The following is an 18,609-nucleotide window of genomic DNA, read 5'->3' as shown; positions in this document are numbered from 1 at the left end:
GTGTGTGCGTGTCTGTGTGTGTGTGCATGCATGTGTGCATGTGTGTGTATATGTGCGAGCATGTGTGTGTTTGTGCGTGTGTGTGTGTGTATATATGTGTGTGTTTGTGTGTATATATATATATGTGTGTGTATATATGTGTGTGTGTGTGTGTATATGTGTGTGTGTGCATGCATGTGTGCGTGTGTGTGTGTGTATGTGTGTGAGCATGTGTGTGTCTGTGAGTGTGTGTGTGTATATGTGCGTGTTTGTGTGCATGCGTGTGTGTAACATACAGTGTGTTTAGCATCTACATTTAGAAATGCCAGTAAAATGCTGATTCGCCAGGTGATTGGATTATTTATGCTGAAACTATCATTGTCAGCAGCACATTGCCATTGTGTAAACAAGACATGTGCTGCTGACAATACCATAATAGTGTATGGTGACGCAACAAGCGTATTAGTAATTATTCTGTCACCTTATTCTTGGTGAGCCTGGGTAAGGTGGCCAGTAAACAGGGCTAAGCATTCTTGAATTAACATTGTATAAAGTCTGACTCTGGCTTGTATAAATGCACACTAAATACTTGTGTCAGTGCAACTTGTTATCATCAGGGGACAAACTTTTAATTTTTCCCAGGATCTAAATCCCAGGATGTGACCAACGTATTATACCAAGCTAAACACCAAAAACAATGCAAAAATGGCAAAAATAAACAGCTACACATTGATGGAATAAATTAAAACAATTATAATAAGAGAATATAGACTACTAGTAATACAGTATATAGTGAATAAGTAGTAATTGAGCAAATGAATGATGTTTTCTAGAATATTAATATATTTTGTTTTATTTTGCTGCATTTCATTCTTTTGTTTTCGAATATCCTGGGACCGACAGGAGGCTGTCACTTCTCTGAGATAATCACCTGACATTTCCTAACAGTTACATAAAGCTTTTACTGCTCATATTACCAAAGACAAAAAGGAGGCTTAAGACCTGTCAAAGAGAAGGGCAGGGGGATTTTGTCTTTCAATTTGTGTTATGATAGTGCTGTCATGCTCCAAAACTCACTGAAAAACCACAAACAGCAATTTGCTGCTTCACACATATGGCATTAAACCACAGGCACTTTAACAGGCATTATGCACAATGTAAGGCACTTAAGTGAATTGCACTTTACACTGAAATGCAATGTTTCAGTATATGTTGTTAACATATGTGATGAAATATTTAAGATTGTATCCTAACTGTATATTCCAGGATTTAATGTAGATGATCAAACAAGCATAATCTCAAATTTGTACTCCATAAAAAGTAGGAACATATTTATTTTGTAATGCTGTAATATAGCAACTAGTGATGAGCGAATCTGTGAATATTTGGGTTCACCGAACCAGCCTGGGCTAAAAAAGTTGCAAAAGGAACCTAAATGGAACAAGAGCATACCAATTGCCCTGCAAACAAATGTGGATAGGTAAACGACTTAAAGAGCTTCTGTCACCATTGTAGCTATGGTTACATAGCAAGCAAATGAAGAAACTAAAAATTTTAACAGGGACCCCTCAGAGATGGATTTCAGAGATTCGCCACAGACCAAACATTTTAAAAAGGACCCCTACAGATCATGTATTTCCAGTTCACCCACATCGTCAAGATCACTAGACTTCCCCCTCAGACTTTAACAAATTTCGCCTTTGTAGTCAGTATTCCCTGCTCATGTCGCGGGCGGGGAGGGAGTCGTCGCTGCTGCGCTCTCGCTGGCGCTCGGGTCTGGCGCTGCTGCAGCCTGCTGCTTGCTGCTCGCTGCTTGGTGGCTCGAGCAATGGGCCGGATCCGGGGACTCGAGCGGCGCTCCTCGCCCGTGAGTGAAAGGGGATAGTTTCTGGGGTTGGGGAAGTCGGTTCGTGACGCCACCCACGGTTTGTGGTGAGGTTGGGACACCACCGCTGCTCTGGACGGGGATCCCGAAGGGATGACAGGGAGCAGCCGAGATGTTTCTCTCCCCTCCATGGGTAGGGGGTTTTGGGTGGTCCCGGGGCCCAGTGAGGTGACTGGAATGTGGATGGCAGGGTTTGGTGAGGTGCAGGGTTGCGAGGGGCAGCGCAGTGCCCGACGGCATGGTGGTATTCACTCAGCCAGTAACGTACACGGAGTCTCTGGTGAAACAAACGGCTGGATGGACGGGTCCCGCAGCCGGCTGCAGTGGTCACTCCCGGTAGGTTGACGCCATCCACCCCCCTTGGTTTCTTCTCAGCACCTCCTCTTCAGGGGCGGCGCTTCGGCTTTCGCGCCTCCACTGCTCAGGAAGACGATCAAGCGGGGAACTTTTCGCGCCCAAGATGGAGGATTCTGAGATTTTTCGGCCGGACACCTCCGGCGGGACACAAGGCGCACTTCTACCAGTCGGCAGACCGGTAAGATCCTGTTCGTGACGCCAAGTTGTCACGGGCGGGGAGGGAGCCGTCGCTGCTGAGTCTCTGGTGAAACAAACGGCTGGATAGACGGGTCCCGCAGCCGGCTGCAGTGGTCACTCTCGGTAGGTTGGCGGTGACTGCCTTTCCCTGCACCTGTAGTGTGTTTTCGGCCCCGATGGCTTCCCACCGGTAACCCGCTCCCCAGCTTTGATAGGCGCTGGAGGAGCTCCTTTTGCCTGCAGGCTCTGGCCCTGGGAATTGTAGCCTTGGCGGTGACTGTATTTCCCTTCACGGTTTGGACGGTTGCCTTCAATCGGGTCTTTGCTGCTGGGAAACCCCGGAGGTTCCCGTCGCTAATGGATTTGACCGGTTTAACGGTGACTCCAAGCCTGGTCGGGGTCCGTAGGCCCTGCCGAATGGTGCTGGCTTCTCTTTGCTCCCCGGTTCGGTACCGGCGGGCCGCCGCCAGACCCCGGTCCTACGGTTCTGCGTCAATCGGCCTCTCCTGCAGACGGCCACCACCGTCTGCCAACCTTGCTGTATGTGCCTGGGCCACGTACCCGGACACAGTCAGTTTGCTCCTCTACTGACACTTTACTCCTCACTCTTCCACTTCCCTAACTGATCTGACTTCCTTTTCCCGCCTCCAGGACTGTGAACTCCTCAGTGGGTGGGGCCAACTGCCTGGCTCCACCCCACCTGGTGTGGACATCAGCCCCTGGAGGGAGGCAACAAGGATTTGTGTGTGACTAGTGTGCCTAAACGGGGTGTGGGGTGTGTTGTTGCAGTACCTGTGACGACCTGGCTTGTCCAGGGCGCCACACTCACCCGCACAGTCAAGACAGGCAAAGTTGCTCCATAGAGCAACAAGTTTACAAAGGCCCATACAGAGTCCGTCCACAGCTCCAGCTCGGTGGAGAATTTCAACCCCAAACAGCTGTTGTTCTGCCCTGGCTATGCTCAGCTGAGGTTGGTCATGCAGGTGTTACCAGACAAGGAGGAGGTGTACAAAGTGGAGAAGCAGTAGGAGGAAACACGGATAGAGAATTGTGCACTAATCCTCGGTGGTGTTAGGACATGCACTAAAATGGCTTCCGCATAAGGCACTACCCACATTACATTACATCCTGCCGACCCTGTTTTCCCATTTTACCATCACAGCCAAACTTGGAAGTGTACCCTCACAGAACATTTTTTTTAAAAAAAGCCCCTGAGAGCCTGTTTTTCAAGTTTCCCCTACAGAGCCTAATTTTCAGCTCTTGTTGAGTACAGTATAGCTGTTGCAGTTAATAAGCTCATAGTTGCATTTGTGATTGAGCTGGTGGTCTGCTAGCTAGACTTGCTACTGCCAGTCCCAGCCATTTAGACTTGAAATTGCTCACCCATGCTGCTCTGTGTCTATCCCAGGAATCCAAAGCATTTACTTCATTCAAAGCAAGCAGAAAAAAAACATTTGCATAGTTTACCCACAGAGCAACAGGTTTAACAAATAATGTCCCCTATATAGCCTGTATTCCCAATTCAACCACACAGAAAGATTGCCTAAGCTCCCCCACAGATGACCGAATTGTAAAAAAGGCCCTTAAATAGCTTATTAACTTGGTTGACCCTCACAGCTCTCATTGTCTGAGTTCCACCACACAGCACCCAATTAAACCAGAGATGGGCCACGGAACCCCATCCAACAGAGTGCTAAAAAATCATAAGTCAAAGGTGCCTGACTTATTAAGGTTCCCATGGCTTTGCTCATTTTCAAGGGGGTGATATTGACGAAAGATGCCTATGCTCCTCATGTGCCAAATCTGGGCTTTCAGCAGGGCACTGATTCTTAGATTTCCTGTTTTAATAGTTCCCACACAGGAGCCAATTTTCTGATTCAGTGGTGAACAGTCTAGTTGCTGCATTTAAAAAGCTCGAAGTTGGATTTGGAATCAAGCCTTATTTGTACCAGCTAGACTTGCTACTGCCAGGCCAAACCATTTAGAGAGATCCCGCACTGACGTAAACATGTTGTTTATGAATAAGGAGTCTACTTTCTCCGAAATGCGTCAAGTGTAAATATATTCTGCACTTGGTTGGAATTACCTTTTTTATGAATTTTAAATAAAGAATTTTTTTATTACGTCAGTTCTGGATCTTCTCTCCTCCCCTCCTCCTCTTGATGTGACTGATTATTCAGCTGTGGAACCCAAACCATTTGTTCTGTGCACCGGACCAGAAGTTGGAGATACCTGCTTTGGAGTGGTGAGCTCAACTAAATTCCTTATTTGTGTTTTTTTCAAACCAGACTTGAAGCAGCTCACCCATGCTGCTCAGGGTCAATCCCGGGACTCTGAAGCATTTATTTTGAACAAATATAGTTCAAAGCAGCTATCTCTGTCTGAATATGAAAGCTCTGAATAATAGACTGATTCAGTTTTCGTTTCTGGGTTTGGTGTTACTGTGTCCAGTAATGGATTATACTGCCTGTACACTGATGTTTTGGACCGCTACGTAAAGCTGCATGGTGCAACGCACTATGAGGTTTTGGAGACAATCACACAGCAAGGCACACTGTACACACACTGTGTTTTGGTAGATTGATTTAATAGATTACACTGCCTGTATGCTGCTGTTTTGGACGGCTACGCAAAGCTGCATGATGCAGCGCAGTATACGGTTTCTTAGATATTCATATAGCAAAGCACACTGGAAAACACTCTGCGATTGTTTTGGTAGATGAGCTATTAGATTACACTGACTGTATGCTGCTGTATAGACTGCTATGCAAAGCTGCATGATGCAACACAGTATTAGGTTTCAGGTAAAAAGGCACTGTGGCCCATGATCTGGCCTTTATAGAGGCTGTCACGAGCTGCACCGGCCAATCACAGCCATGCCCATTCTTGGCATGGCTGTGATGGCTCCAGAAGTGCTCCAGAAGTGCCCAGTGCCCAGAAGCTTGCTGATTGGCTGTTCTGCAAAATTTTAGCAAGCTTTATTCGGGTGACAAACCAGAACAGGAATTGGAGGTACAGTCAAAAGTCTATGTTTGGGGTTTTGAACCAGACCTTCAACTTTGCAGTTTAGGTTTGCTGATCCCTAATAGCCACATTTCAGCATTCATATTGCAAATTTGACTGCCAGAAACTCTGCAGGTTAATAAATTAATGAGTAAATTAACCCATGGCCAAATTAAATCACAGTTAATTGAACTGACAACACAGGTGAATGCTTGAATTATGTCCATCATCTCTTTCATCTCTATCTCATCTGAGTACAATTGCCTACTGTTCAATGTATAAAAGAAATCTTAAAAGAATGTTTTGTTCTAAAAACTCATAGTACTGTTTCTATGGAGGTGGACAGGCTAAAGACACCAATCTTACTGATGCAATGCGAGTTGTGATGTTTAAATGGGTTTGCTTGGCAAAAGTTAAGATAGAGTTAATGTATGCATGTATAATGTTGTTCATTGTCATGTGAATTGTATTGTGTTTGTGAATAATGTATGCGGTAATAGAATTATGTATAGCAGTGTTATAAGAATGTATAATGTAAGGTATAGTTATGTATAAGATGTGGCCGTGTTAATAATGTAATGCACAGTATGTGTATTAGTCTAAGGTGTAAAACATAGCAGTGTCGGTAAGATATTATGTTTGCAAAGAACTGGGTGAAAGGTTAAGTCTGCCCAGTAACAGACAACAGGATAAGAGACAGTCAACAGTTGGGACTAGCCCACAGTGGGAGGGTTAGAGTGCAGAGAAAGAGACTGCTTCTCCTGTGAGCAGTGTGTAATGAATATCTGGATAGGAAAAGAAGTGTGAGATAGGAGGCACAAGGCAGCAAGAAGCATTAAAAATCTTTAGAAGCAATTGAGATCCAGGTTAGCAGGCAAGTGGGTGAAATCTATTAGTGGGAGAATTGAAGGAAGAAGGAAGTACAGTGTTGGACAGACAGGGGGGCCCAGGGAAGGAATGGTGATGCCAAGCTGAGAACACAGAAGGGGGAAGCAGCTATAGGAGTGTCCCTTATAAAGGATCTCAGACTGCTGTTTAGGTACAGAGTTTACATCATAACATATTGACATGTGTGCCCCTGCACTAGGAAGATGGAGGGTTAAACTGATTTGCTCTGCATATTTACCGTTCACATGTAAACCCAAATCTGATAAGAATATACATCTGTATGAGACAGAAGAAACTATGCAGGGCACTACCTGTTGCATTGTGTACTTAAGTGTGTTGCCAAGTCCAGAGTGCTTTGTTTTTATCATTGTGTCTGGTGTCCTTATTAGGAAGACAAAGAGTCATGATAATTTGCAGAACGAGACACGACTAAGTGGGAAGGTGCTCATAGAGACAATGTCAATTTACATAAATGCCCAGAACTTTCACTTTTTTGTACCATGATGGGATGATGAATATACAACAATCGCCCATGGCCACCAGAATGTGCCGTGTTAAATTCTGGATTTGGAAACTAAGGGACAGAAAAGATAGAGATATCATTGACACAATTAAAAGTTGGCAGCGGAAGAGGAGGACTGTGCAGAATACTGATGAAAACTGACAATGTCACTGACAGAGGTAACATTATCCTGCTGTGACTGAGGTAAGTGATGTGCCCTTTATTATATAGTCAACAGAAGAAAAAAGAGCACTCAATGGGTGATACTGCAGAGCCATCAACAAGAAGGCTGAATGTGAGTTGCTCACCTGGATGAGTTGTGTGCAGCACTAATTTGATAAAGGTTAAATGAACCAAATGTTGATGGGCTGTGACTCTGGCCACTGCACTCCCACCCATGGATAGAAAGAAGATATTGGGTCCAATGAAGAGGCTGTTTAAGCGGTGATGTATGGGTGCTGACAGAAAGCCTTGGTGAAAAATGTGATAAAGATGGATTTTATTGCAAATTTTAAAGCAACTCATTATGGAGTTGGTTCAACTCCTTGTACAGGTATAATTCAAACAATGATCAAAGCCTGGGATTGGGTGTGGCATATGTAACAAATTAAAACACACCCTACTTTAAAGCACCGCTCCAGAATTTTTTTTTCAGCACTGGAATGGTGCTTTGAATCTAGGCTCACTGCCCCCTTTCATATACCCCACCTTCCAGCATCTTCACCATTTTCCGACACTGTTATGGTCAAGTGGCACCATCTTTGACAATAACCTACGACTGTCCGGAAGTCAGAAGTTACGTCACTAGCTCTCAATACATCTCTAACAGAGCCAGAACGAGGCCAGAATGAGGCTCTGATAGATATGTATTGAGTTGTGACTTTCACCTTGCTCTATGAAACACTGAAGTGCACTGGCAGGTCACAAATCGCAGGAGCCCAGCGGAGCGGTAACTATATTGAGTGAAACTGCTGGAAGGTGAGTATCAGGAGAGGCAGGGGGCTTGTATTTAAAGAGCCACTCCAGTGGGGTAATAAAAAAAATGTTGGAGTGGTGCTTTTATTATATAGATATGTTCAAACCTTAACCCCTTCACGATCGGCCGTTTTTTTGCTTTCCGGTTTTTTTTCGCCATTCTTCTTACGAGACACGTAACTTTTATATTTTTCAGTCAATATTGTCATGTGAGGGCTCATTTTTTGCAGAACGAGCTGTACTTTTAAATGAAGCCATAAGTTTTACCATATAGTGTACTTCAAAACAGCAAACAAAATCCAAATGTGAAAAAATTGCGAAAAAAAGTGCAATAGCACTATTGTTTTTGAGATATTGTATTCACTGTGTTCACTATATGGTAAAACTGTTGTTTGGGTGTGATGCCTGAGGTCAGTGTGAGTTCATAGACACCAAACATGTATATGTTTACTTTTATCTAAGGGGTTAAAAAAAAATCAGAAGTTTGTCCGAAAAACATGGTGCACGTTTTACGCCATATTCCGTGACCCATAGCGGTCTCATTTTTCAGGGTCTATGGCTCAGTGAGGGCTTACTTTTTGCGTCTCAGGCTGACATTTTTAATAATAATAATAATTTGTGCAGATGCTACCTTTTGATCGCCTGTTATTGCATTTAGCGCAAAATTTGTGACAACCAAAAAACGTAATTTTGGCATTTGGATTTTTTTGCTGCTACACCGTTTACCGATCAGATTAATAGATTTTAAATTTTGATACATCGGGCATTTCTGAATGCGGCGATATCAAATATTTGTATATATAATTTTTTTAACCCTTTAATTGTCAATGGGGCGAAAGGGGGGTGATTTGAACTTTTATGTTTTCTTATTTTTTTTTAATTTTTTTAAAACTTTTTTTAACTTTTTTTTTAATTTTACTAGTCCCCCTAGGGGACTATATGGATCAGCAATCTGATAGCTCTGCCATATCTGTTGATCACAGCTACACAGCTGTGAATAGCAGATATGCTCATTTCATGTGTCATCCAGCTCTGGACCGGGTGAAACTGAAAGTGAGTCATGTGAGCTGCAGGAGTCATCATGACCCTGTGCTACCATGACAACCATCGGAAGTCATGTGATCAAGTCACGTGACTTCCAGTATCGGCCGGTGAGTAAATGTTTACCACCAATGCCATTATAATGGCGCTATCACATATTGACAGTGCCATTTAAGGGGTTAAACGGCACGCGCAGATAATGATTCTGCTTGTGCCTAGCAGGCACACATCTCAGCTGTAAAAATTAGCTGAGATGTGTGCCGATCCTTGCAAGCTGCTGGCAGCAGACCGCAGGCAGTAACACTATGACCGCTAGGGCGTAATATTACTGCCCGCGGTCATTAAGGGGTTAAAGTTAATACAAAAAAGATAGTTCTATGAATGGAGTCTTTGTTTAAAAAATATGGTTCCATGAAGAAATGTTATGGTCTTGTCATTTAACCCCTCATTGTGTGTTTTCAATAGTCTCATTAAACCCTTCAGGTGCTAAGCTGGATAATTTAAAAATCCAATAAAATTCACAATTGACCAATCTTTGAGATATTTGGGGGAAATTGTCTGGAGGTGGAGTGATCTTACTGCCAGCATCCTCCCATAGCCTGGAAGAGCTCATTTACATAAAGTGATAAAATATAATTTATGCACAACAAAGCTTCTAATAAGAGGCAGACAGGTATGACATTTTTCAGCATTCTTTAACCTGGATGTCAATATTAATAGTTTAGAAAGGTCAAATGTGGTGACAGATTCCCTTTAATTTGCATTTTATTGCATAAAATAAGTATTTGATACAATAGCAAAACAGCACTTAATATTTCGTCTAGAATCCTTTGTTTGCAATTTCAGAAGTCAGATGTTTCCTTTAGTTCTTGACCAAGTTTGCGTACACTGCAGCAGGGATTTTGGCTCACTCCTCCATACAGATCTTCTCCAGATCTTTCAGGTTTTGGGGCTGTCGCTGGGCAGCAATGAGGTTCTGCTCACTCCAAAGATTTTCTATTGGATTCAGGATTGAAGACTGCCAGTGCAGGACCTTGAAATGCTTCTTAAGGAGACACTCCTTAGTTGCTCTGGCTGTGTTTGATGGGTCAATGTCATGCTGGAAGATCCAGCCATGACCTAATTTCAATGCTTTTATTGAGGGAAGAAGAATGTTGGCCAAAATCTTGTAATACATGACCCTATCCATCCCCCCCTCAATACGATGCAGTCCTCCTGTCCCCTTTGCAGAGAAGCACCCTGAAAGTATGATGCTTCCATCCCCATCCTTCTTCTTCCTCAAACCATGGTGACTGGAGTTGATACCAAAAAGTTCTATCTTGGTCTCATCTGACCACATGCCTCCTCGGGATTATCTAGATGGTCATTGGCATCCATCCTTTCTGTTAGCATGCAGATATCACTACTTACAAAGCCTCTACTTTGGATCCTTTTATTATATAGAGTACTCTGCTTAAATCCAACTAATACTATTGTTAGAAACAAAGGAATCCAATTGTGACCTAGTTTTGGAGGTAGTACTGCATGGATGGCTGGTGCCAGTGTGTTCCTGCTGCTGCAGTTTGCAGCTCCCACATTCTTATTGTGAGATGTGTTATGTTATTTTTTTTTACATTACCATGCCTATTGGTGTGGCATCTATAGATATCAGATTTGACAATGAGAATGCGTGTGCAAAAAAAACCCATAGTTTGTGACACGCACACATAGAAAATTAGACAACTGCAGTTAAATGTCTGGATTTTTTTATTTTTATTTTGTTAATACTATTATTTCCCTTTGACAAAAAGGATTGCTCAAGAAGTAGAGAAACTCAGGACAACAGATTGTGATATGCACACTTTAAGGCCGGGGCCACACAGGGCACGAGTGCGATGCTCGCATGACACTCGGCTCGCACTGGCAGGACAGCAGGAGCAGAGTGTCATGCTAGTGTCCCTGCGACTGAGGTCAGACTGTGCGAGTGCACCTCAGCTGCAGGGGGGCGGGCCGGCACTGTGGAGGGGAGGGAGGGATTTATCTCCCTCTCTCCTCCGTAGCCAGCTATTGCGAATCTCACTCTGCACACGCGGTACAGCGGTGTACCGTGAGTGCAGTGCGTTTTTTTTTTTTTTTTCTCGCCCCATACACTTGCATAGTAACACTTGTTGTACACTTGCGAGAGAAAGAGTTCCATGCTGCGATTTTCTCGATCCTATTAGGGCTGAGAAAATAATCGCTCATGTGCGCTGACACAGAGTAATATTGGTCCGAGTGGAACGCGATGTTTTATCGCACTCCACTCCCACCGATTTTCTCACCGTTTGATGAACACCTTCGAACCCCATTGAAAACAATGGCAGGCAAACACAAACACATACAAACACATTATACATATACACATACAGTTAATAAACATTGCCATTATACTTACAGGTCTCTGCGACGCGTCCTGCAGACTCTGTCTCCCGCCGCTTCTCCTTCCAATCATCGCTATGCCCTCCCGGTAACCAGCACTGATGATAGGACCTTTCCGTGATGTCATAGCATGTGACCGACCAGTCATGTGTGTATTATCACATTGGCTACAGACTAGTCACATGGCTATGACGTCATGCTAGGTCCTGTCAGTGCATCTTTCCGATACACGGTGCTCGTTTGAACATCTCCGTGTACCGGCGAGATACTCGGGCACATGCATGGCTCCCTGTCCCTGCATGTCAGTGCTCTTTACAGAGTCAGCCCACATGCAGGGACTGGATGCCACAGCCGGTGAATAGCGGCACCAAGAATCAGGTGATCGGAGATCACCGTTGCTATACTAATCTACCTCTCAGTTTACTATTGCAATGGTGGCAGCGGTGACGTCACCACTTACCAACCCGCAGCCTCTGCTCACTCACTGAGTGATTAGACTGCACGGGGGAGCAGCAGCGTTCTTCCTCCCATGCAGTGCTGTCTGATGTAGCAGAGCTGCATGGGTTGAAGGAGAAAGAAGACAGAAGACCAGGATCGTGGAAGGGTGAGAGGGAGTAATAAACATGGAGTCTCTAAGTGTGTCTGTGTATTTATTTCTATTAAAGTATTTTTTCTCTGTGTGGTGTCTTTTGTTAACCCTTTTTTGGAGATTCTTAATGGCCGGGTCAAGCTTGCCTGACATTAATAATTAATAATTTTATTCATTTATATAGCGCTATTAATTCCATAGCACTTTACATACATTGGCAACACTGTCCCCATTGGGGCTCACAATCTAGAGTCCCTATCTGTATGTCTTTGGAATGTGGGAGGAAACCGGAGTACCCGGAGGAAACCCACGCAAACACGGGGAGAACATACAAACTCCTTGCAGATGGTGTCCTTGGTGGGATTTGAACCCAGGACCCCAGCGCTGCAAGACTGCAGTGCTAGCCACTGAGCCACCGTGCCGCCCATTAAGAATCTCTGGCTTAAGACTAGCTAGTAAAACAAAGATAGTATTAACCCCTTATTACCCAGCGAGCCACCCGGCATCAGGGCCACTAAAAGAGTTGGATAGAGCGCCAGAAGATGGCGCTTCTATGAAAGTGCCATTTTCTGGGGTGGCTGCAGACTGCAAATTCCAGAGGAGGGGCCAAGAAAGCTCGGGCCAACCTGTGCTGCGGATTCCAATCCCCAGCTGCCTAGTTGTACCTGGCTGGACACAAAAATGGGCGAATGCCATGTCGTTGTTTTTTTTTAATTATTTCATGAAATTCATGAAATAATTAAAAAAAGGGCTTCCCTATATTTTTAGTTCCCAGCCATGTACAAATAGGCAGCTGGGGGTTGGGGGCAGCCGTACCTGCCTGCTGTACCTAGCTAGCATACAAAAATATGGCGAAGCCCACGTCATTTTTTGGGGGGGCAAAAACCTTCTGCATACAGTCCTGGATGGAGTATGCTGAGCCTTCTAGTTCTGCAGCTGCTGTCTGCTCTCCTGCATGCACTAGTGGATGGAGTATGCTGAGCCTTGTAGTTCTGCAGCTGCTGTCTGCTCTCCTGCATACACTACTGAATGAAGTATGCTGAGCCTTGCAGTTCTGCTCCCCCTGACTCTCCCTCCAGCATGCAGTCCTGGATGGAGGATGCTGAGCCTTGTAGTTCTGCAGCTGCTGTCTGCTCTCCTCCATACAGGCAGACAGCAGACAGCAGCTGCAGAACTACAAGACTCAGCATACTCCATCCAGGACTGTATGCAGTAGTTTTTTGCCCCCCCAAAAAAATGACGTACGTTTCGCCATATTTTTGTATGCTAGCCAGGTACAGCAGGCAGCTACGGGCTGCCCCAACCCCCAGCTGCCTATATGTACCCGGCTGGGAACCAAAAATATAGGAAAGACCTTTTTTTTTTTTCATTATTTCACGAATTTTATGAAACAATAATAATAAAAAAAAAACGACATGGGCTTCGCCCCATTTTTGTGTCCAGCCAGCTACAATTAGGCAGCTGGGAATTGGAATCCGCAGCGCTGAGTGCCCAAGCTTTCTGGGCACCCCCGCTGTGAATTGCAGTCCACAGCCGCCCCAGAAAATAGCACTTTCATAGAAGCGCCATCTTCTGGCTCTGTATCCAACTCTTCCAGCTGCCCTTGTTATGGGTGGCTTGCTGGGTAATAATGGGGTTAGAGCAAGCTGTATATTATAAACTGGCCCTAAGCCCGAAATTCATGGTGTCACGCCAATATTAGACATGGCCACCATGAATGAATTTCTAGTACAGATAAAAAAAAAAGCAACACACAGTAAAATATTTTCCTATTAGAAATAAAACACAACACAATTAGTTACTCCATCTTTATTGAAATAAAGAACCCCCCTCCGCAGTGATCCTGGGTGAAGGGTCCCGCGCCGTCCAATCCGGATCCACATGAAACATCAGCTGATTGTATAAAAGCCGTTTATACAATCAGCTGATGCATCAGTGCAAAAAAAAATAAATACACACTTCTGTGCAGACTCCTGTCCGATGGCATCAGCGAGAGATAGAGAGAGAGAGAAAAGAGAGAGAAAAGAGAGAGAGGGAGAGAGAGAGAAAAGAGAGAGGAGAGAGAGTGAGAAGAGAGAGCAGAGCGAGAGAAGAGAGACGGCGAGAGAGAGAAGAGAGAGGGGAGAGAGAGAGAGAAAAAAGAGAGAGGAGAGAGGAAAGAAAGAGAGAAAAGAGAAAGGAGAGAGAGGAGAGAGAGAATAGAGAGAGAATAGAGAGAAGAAAGAGAAGAGAGAAGAGAGAGAGAGGAAAGAGAGAGACAGGTGAGGAGAGAGAAAGAGAGAGAAGAGAGAATAGAGAGAGAGAAGAGAAAGAGAAGAGAGAGCAGAGGGAGAAGAAAGAGAGAAGAGAGAGGAGAGAGAGAAGAGAGAGAAGAGAGGAGAAAGAGAAGAGAGAAGAGAGACAAGAGAGGAGAGAAAAGAGACAGGAGACAGAGAGAGAGAAGAGAGAGAAAAGAGGAGAGAAGAGAGAGAAGAGAGAGAAGAGAGGAGAGAGAGATAGAAGAGAGGAGAGAGAAGAGGAGAGAGAGGAGCGAGAGAGGAGAGAGAGGAAAGAGAAGAGAGAGAAGTAAAGAGAGGAGAGAGAGGAGAGAAGAGAGAGAGAGTGGAGAGAGAGGAGAGAGAGGAAAGAGAGAGGAGGGAGAGGAAAGAGAAGAGAGAGAAGAAAGAGGAGAGAGGAGAGAGAAGAGCGAGAAGAGAGGAAAGAAGAGAGAAAAGAGAAGAGAGAGAAAGAGAGAGAAGAGAGAGAGAAGAGAGGGGAGAGAGAGAGGAGAGAGAGAGGAGAGAAAGAGAAGAGAGAGAGGAGAGAGAGAGAGAGGCAAGAGCGAGAAGAGAGAGAGAGAGAGAGAAGAGAGAAAGACACGCAGGCACTACCGCCCCCATCATCATCTTCGCACACACCCCGGCACTACCACACTCATCATCATACCCGCACACACCTCGACAGTACCGCACTCATCATCATCACCGCACATACCCTGGCAGTACCGCCCCCATCGTCATCCCCGCACACACCCCGACACTACCACACTAATCATCATCGTCACCACACACACCTCGACACTACCGCTCTCATCTTCATCTCCGCACACACCCCGCCACTACCGCACATATCATCATCACCGCACATACCCCGACACTGCCGCACTCATCATCATCACCGCACACACCCTGGCAGTACCGCCCCCCATCGTCATCCCCGCACACACCCCGGCACTACCACACTCATCATCATCCCCGCACACACCCTGGCACTACCGCACTCATCTTCATCACCGCACACACCCCAGCACTACCGCACATATCATCATCATCACCGCACACATCCCGACACTACCGCACTCATCATCATCGCCGCACATACCCCGACAGTACCGCCCCCATTGTCATCCCTGCACACACCCCGGCACTACCGCACTCATTATCATCACCGCACACACCCCAACAGTACCGCACTCATCATCATCACCACAGACACCCCGGCACTACCGAACTCATCATCATCACCGCACACACCCCAGCACTACCGCATTCATCATCATTCTCGCACACACGCAAGCACTACCTGAGTGAAGTCTCCGGTGACAGCGCGGTTCACTTCAGTTGCTGCGTGGAGCTGACACAGAGCGGTCGTGTTCTTTGGCGCTCCTTGTCAGCTTCATGTAGCAGAGCTGAAAGCGTCGTGTGGATTACTTCGGACCTGGAGGGGCATTTGGGGATTAATAAAGTGGTAAATGATTTTTTCTTATGTTTTTTTTTATGTCTTTTATTCCAAATAAAGAATTTTTCGTTGTGTGTGTTTATTTACTTTCACTTACAGGTTAATCATGGAAGGTATCTTGCGGAGACGCCTGCCATGATTAACCTTGGAGTTAGTGGCAGCTATAAGCTGCCATTTAACTCCTTATTACCCTGACTGCCACCGGACCAGGGCAAATCGGGATGAGCCTGGTAGAGTCCTGGGATTGTCGTTTCTAATGGATGCGGCAATTCAGGGCGGCTGCTGGCTGATATCGTTAGGGTGGTGGGCTCCCCTTAATGTGGCGCTCCCCATCCTGACAATACCAGCCTCAGCCATGTGGCTTTATCTTGGCTGGTATCAAAATTGGGGGGACCGCAGTTTGTTTTTTTTTGTTTTTGTTTTTTTTGTAATTATTTATTTATTTTACTGAACGATATAGACCCGCCTGCAGGCGGATGTGATTGGTTGCAGTGAGACAGCTGTCACTCATCATAAGGGGGTGTCTGACTGCAACCAATCATGGGCGCCAGTGGGTGGGGAAAGCAGGGAATACCAGATTGAATAATGAGCAGCAGCCATTTTCAAAAGAGGAAAAGCCAACTGAGCTTTGTGACAGCCGTGCAGCTGATCGGTGAGTAGGAAAGAGAGAGGAATTGTGCTGGGGACGTAGCATGCATGTAAATACACAACGTGCGCTGTGAAAAGCCACGCTTTTGGTGATCGAACCGTTATCGAACAGTAATTAAGTGCTACAGTGCTTAATTTTATAATTAAACTGCTTGTCTAGCTTTGTGATGAAAGTCTGCAGTCACTCTAAGTAACAACAGACTTCTGAAATCTCGCAGCACACGCACTGGACATTTTCAGGATTCTTTCCTGCTGATGGCAAGAGCAATCATTCATGTAAGCAGACGTATTTGATTGGCATTTTTCCAGCCACATTCAGACTAGATGAGTCTGACCTCACTCAATTTACATGTCTTGAGTGGGGCTACTCATGTCTAGTCGACATATGACCGCAGGCAAACAAATTGCATATTTCATATCTTCCCGCTCTCACGACCAGCACCAGTGAATCCTTACAGTGTGCAGGAGCGCTCCAAACAGGAGACTGCAAGTCCATCTGAACTGTACAGCCAGCGCTAACAGCTCCTGGCTCAACTTGGAGGAGTATATCATAGCCCTAGTATATGGCAGCTTGGGTTTATTTACCTATGAAGGCATCTGAGATTAGCTGTTTTTTTGCAGTGATGGTTCATCTGTGGACTTGGGGGTGCTTCCCCGAATCCCCCTCATTATTAGTGGTTACATACAATGTAATATATATCAAGGTTAAAAGGTTATCTATTCTGACCCAGTATTGGTAGCGAGTCTTCTGAGTATACTACTTTGGAGATTAAGATCCATATTCCTACCGTGGAATGCCACTTATATCATCATCCCACAGTAAGAAAATTGGATCTTTTTATCAGAGAAGAATGAAACTGATGGCTATATGAAGTTGGAATTAAAAAGATCAGGAGAAGATATAAATTTGATTCCTATGAACAAGGAAATCACTATGGACTATTATTGCTTAATCTGAATAGTGATTTCTAACTAAAGTGGCTGAGGATAGACTTATCTCTTTACTAGACATATGTGACTACAATGAAAAATTATCCGTTGAACCCCTGCTGAAGCTCATCTATTGTCGAGGGGAAACGCGTCGGGTAATTCTCATTTGTGGGTTTAAATATTAGAGTTGGAGTGTAGATTTATTTAACTTCATGCAGGAATGATTTTTTAATATATTTCTGAGATATGAATGAAAAATATTCGGATATCAATGTCCTATACTAGTGAGTAACCCCGAAGGGTGCTACAGTTAATCAATTTTTGGTTTACCAGATTAACTTTACCTATTTGAACTATTGCATGTAATCTAGTTTTTGATTTGAGATCAATTTTGGTGTACCCAGATAAGGATGGATCTACTGATCCATCTAAGATCATCTTCTAAGTAATAATACGTGGATTATTTTCACTTGGTTACTTGGAATCCTTTACTGATATCTATATCTGGTCTCTTTAAGCAGGGTACCAGGTCTATATGAGACCTACAATAAACAGGACATTGATACTACACGCGATTTTGTCCCCCGCACATCACACACGCGGATCCGCCCCCCGCACATTACACACACAGCTCTGCTACATCCACACTCTAAGCCCTCCTGACCCCACACATAAACTTCAACTCATCCAGCACCATGACTACCAGCACAGCAAAGTCCTACATACCTGAGGAACTGATCATGTGACCCCTGCCTCCTCCCCTCCATGTGACATCATCACAGGTCCTGTAAGCACAGAGACAAATCCTGTTGTGTACATTGCACACTCGAGGGAAAGCTGTATATCCTTGGGAGGTTGGGGGGAAAGCTGTATACCAGGGAGGTGAGCTATATACCCTTGAGGGGAAGAGAGCGTATACCCTTGGGGGGAAAGGAGGAGGAGGTGTGATGGTGTGGGGGTGCTTTGCTGGTGACACTGTTGGGGATTTATTCAAAATTGAAGGCATACTGAACCAGCATGGCTACCACAGCATCTTGCAGATGCATGATATTCCATCCGGTTTGCGTTTAGTTGGACAATCATTTATTTTTCAACAGGACAATGACCCCAAACACACCTCCAGGCTGTGTATGGGCTATTTGACTAAGAAAGAGAGTGATGGGGTGCTACGCCAGATGACCTGGCCTCCACAGTCACCAGACCTGAACCCAATCGAGATGGTTTGGGGTGAGCTGAACTGCAGAGTGAAGACAAAAGGGCCAACAAGTGCTAAGCATCTCTGAGAACTCCTGCAAGACTGTTGGAGGACCTTTTCCGGTGACTACCTCTTGAAGCTAATGAAGAGAATGCCAAGAGTGTGCAAAGCAGTAATCAAAGCAAAAGGTGGCTAGTTTGAAGAACCTAGAATATAAGACATATTTTCAGTTGTTTCCCACTTTTTTGTTAAGTATTTCATTCTATATATATATATATATACATACATTATATCTCCATAACAATTTTATTCATACCTATATTGCA

The sequence above is a fragment of the Anomaloglossus baeobatrachus genome, chromosome 3, assembly GCF_048569485.1.
Source record: "Anomaloglossus baeobatrachus isolate aAnoBae1 chromosome 3, aAnoBae1.hap1, whole genome shotgun sequence".
NCBI classification, from domain to species: Eukaryota; Metazoa; Chordata; class Amphibia; order Anura; family Aromobatidae; genus Anomaloglossus; species Anomaloglossus baeobatrachus.
The sequence above is the reverse complement of the archived record's forward strand: the minus strand, read 5'-3'. Positions refer to the sequence as shown.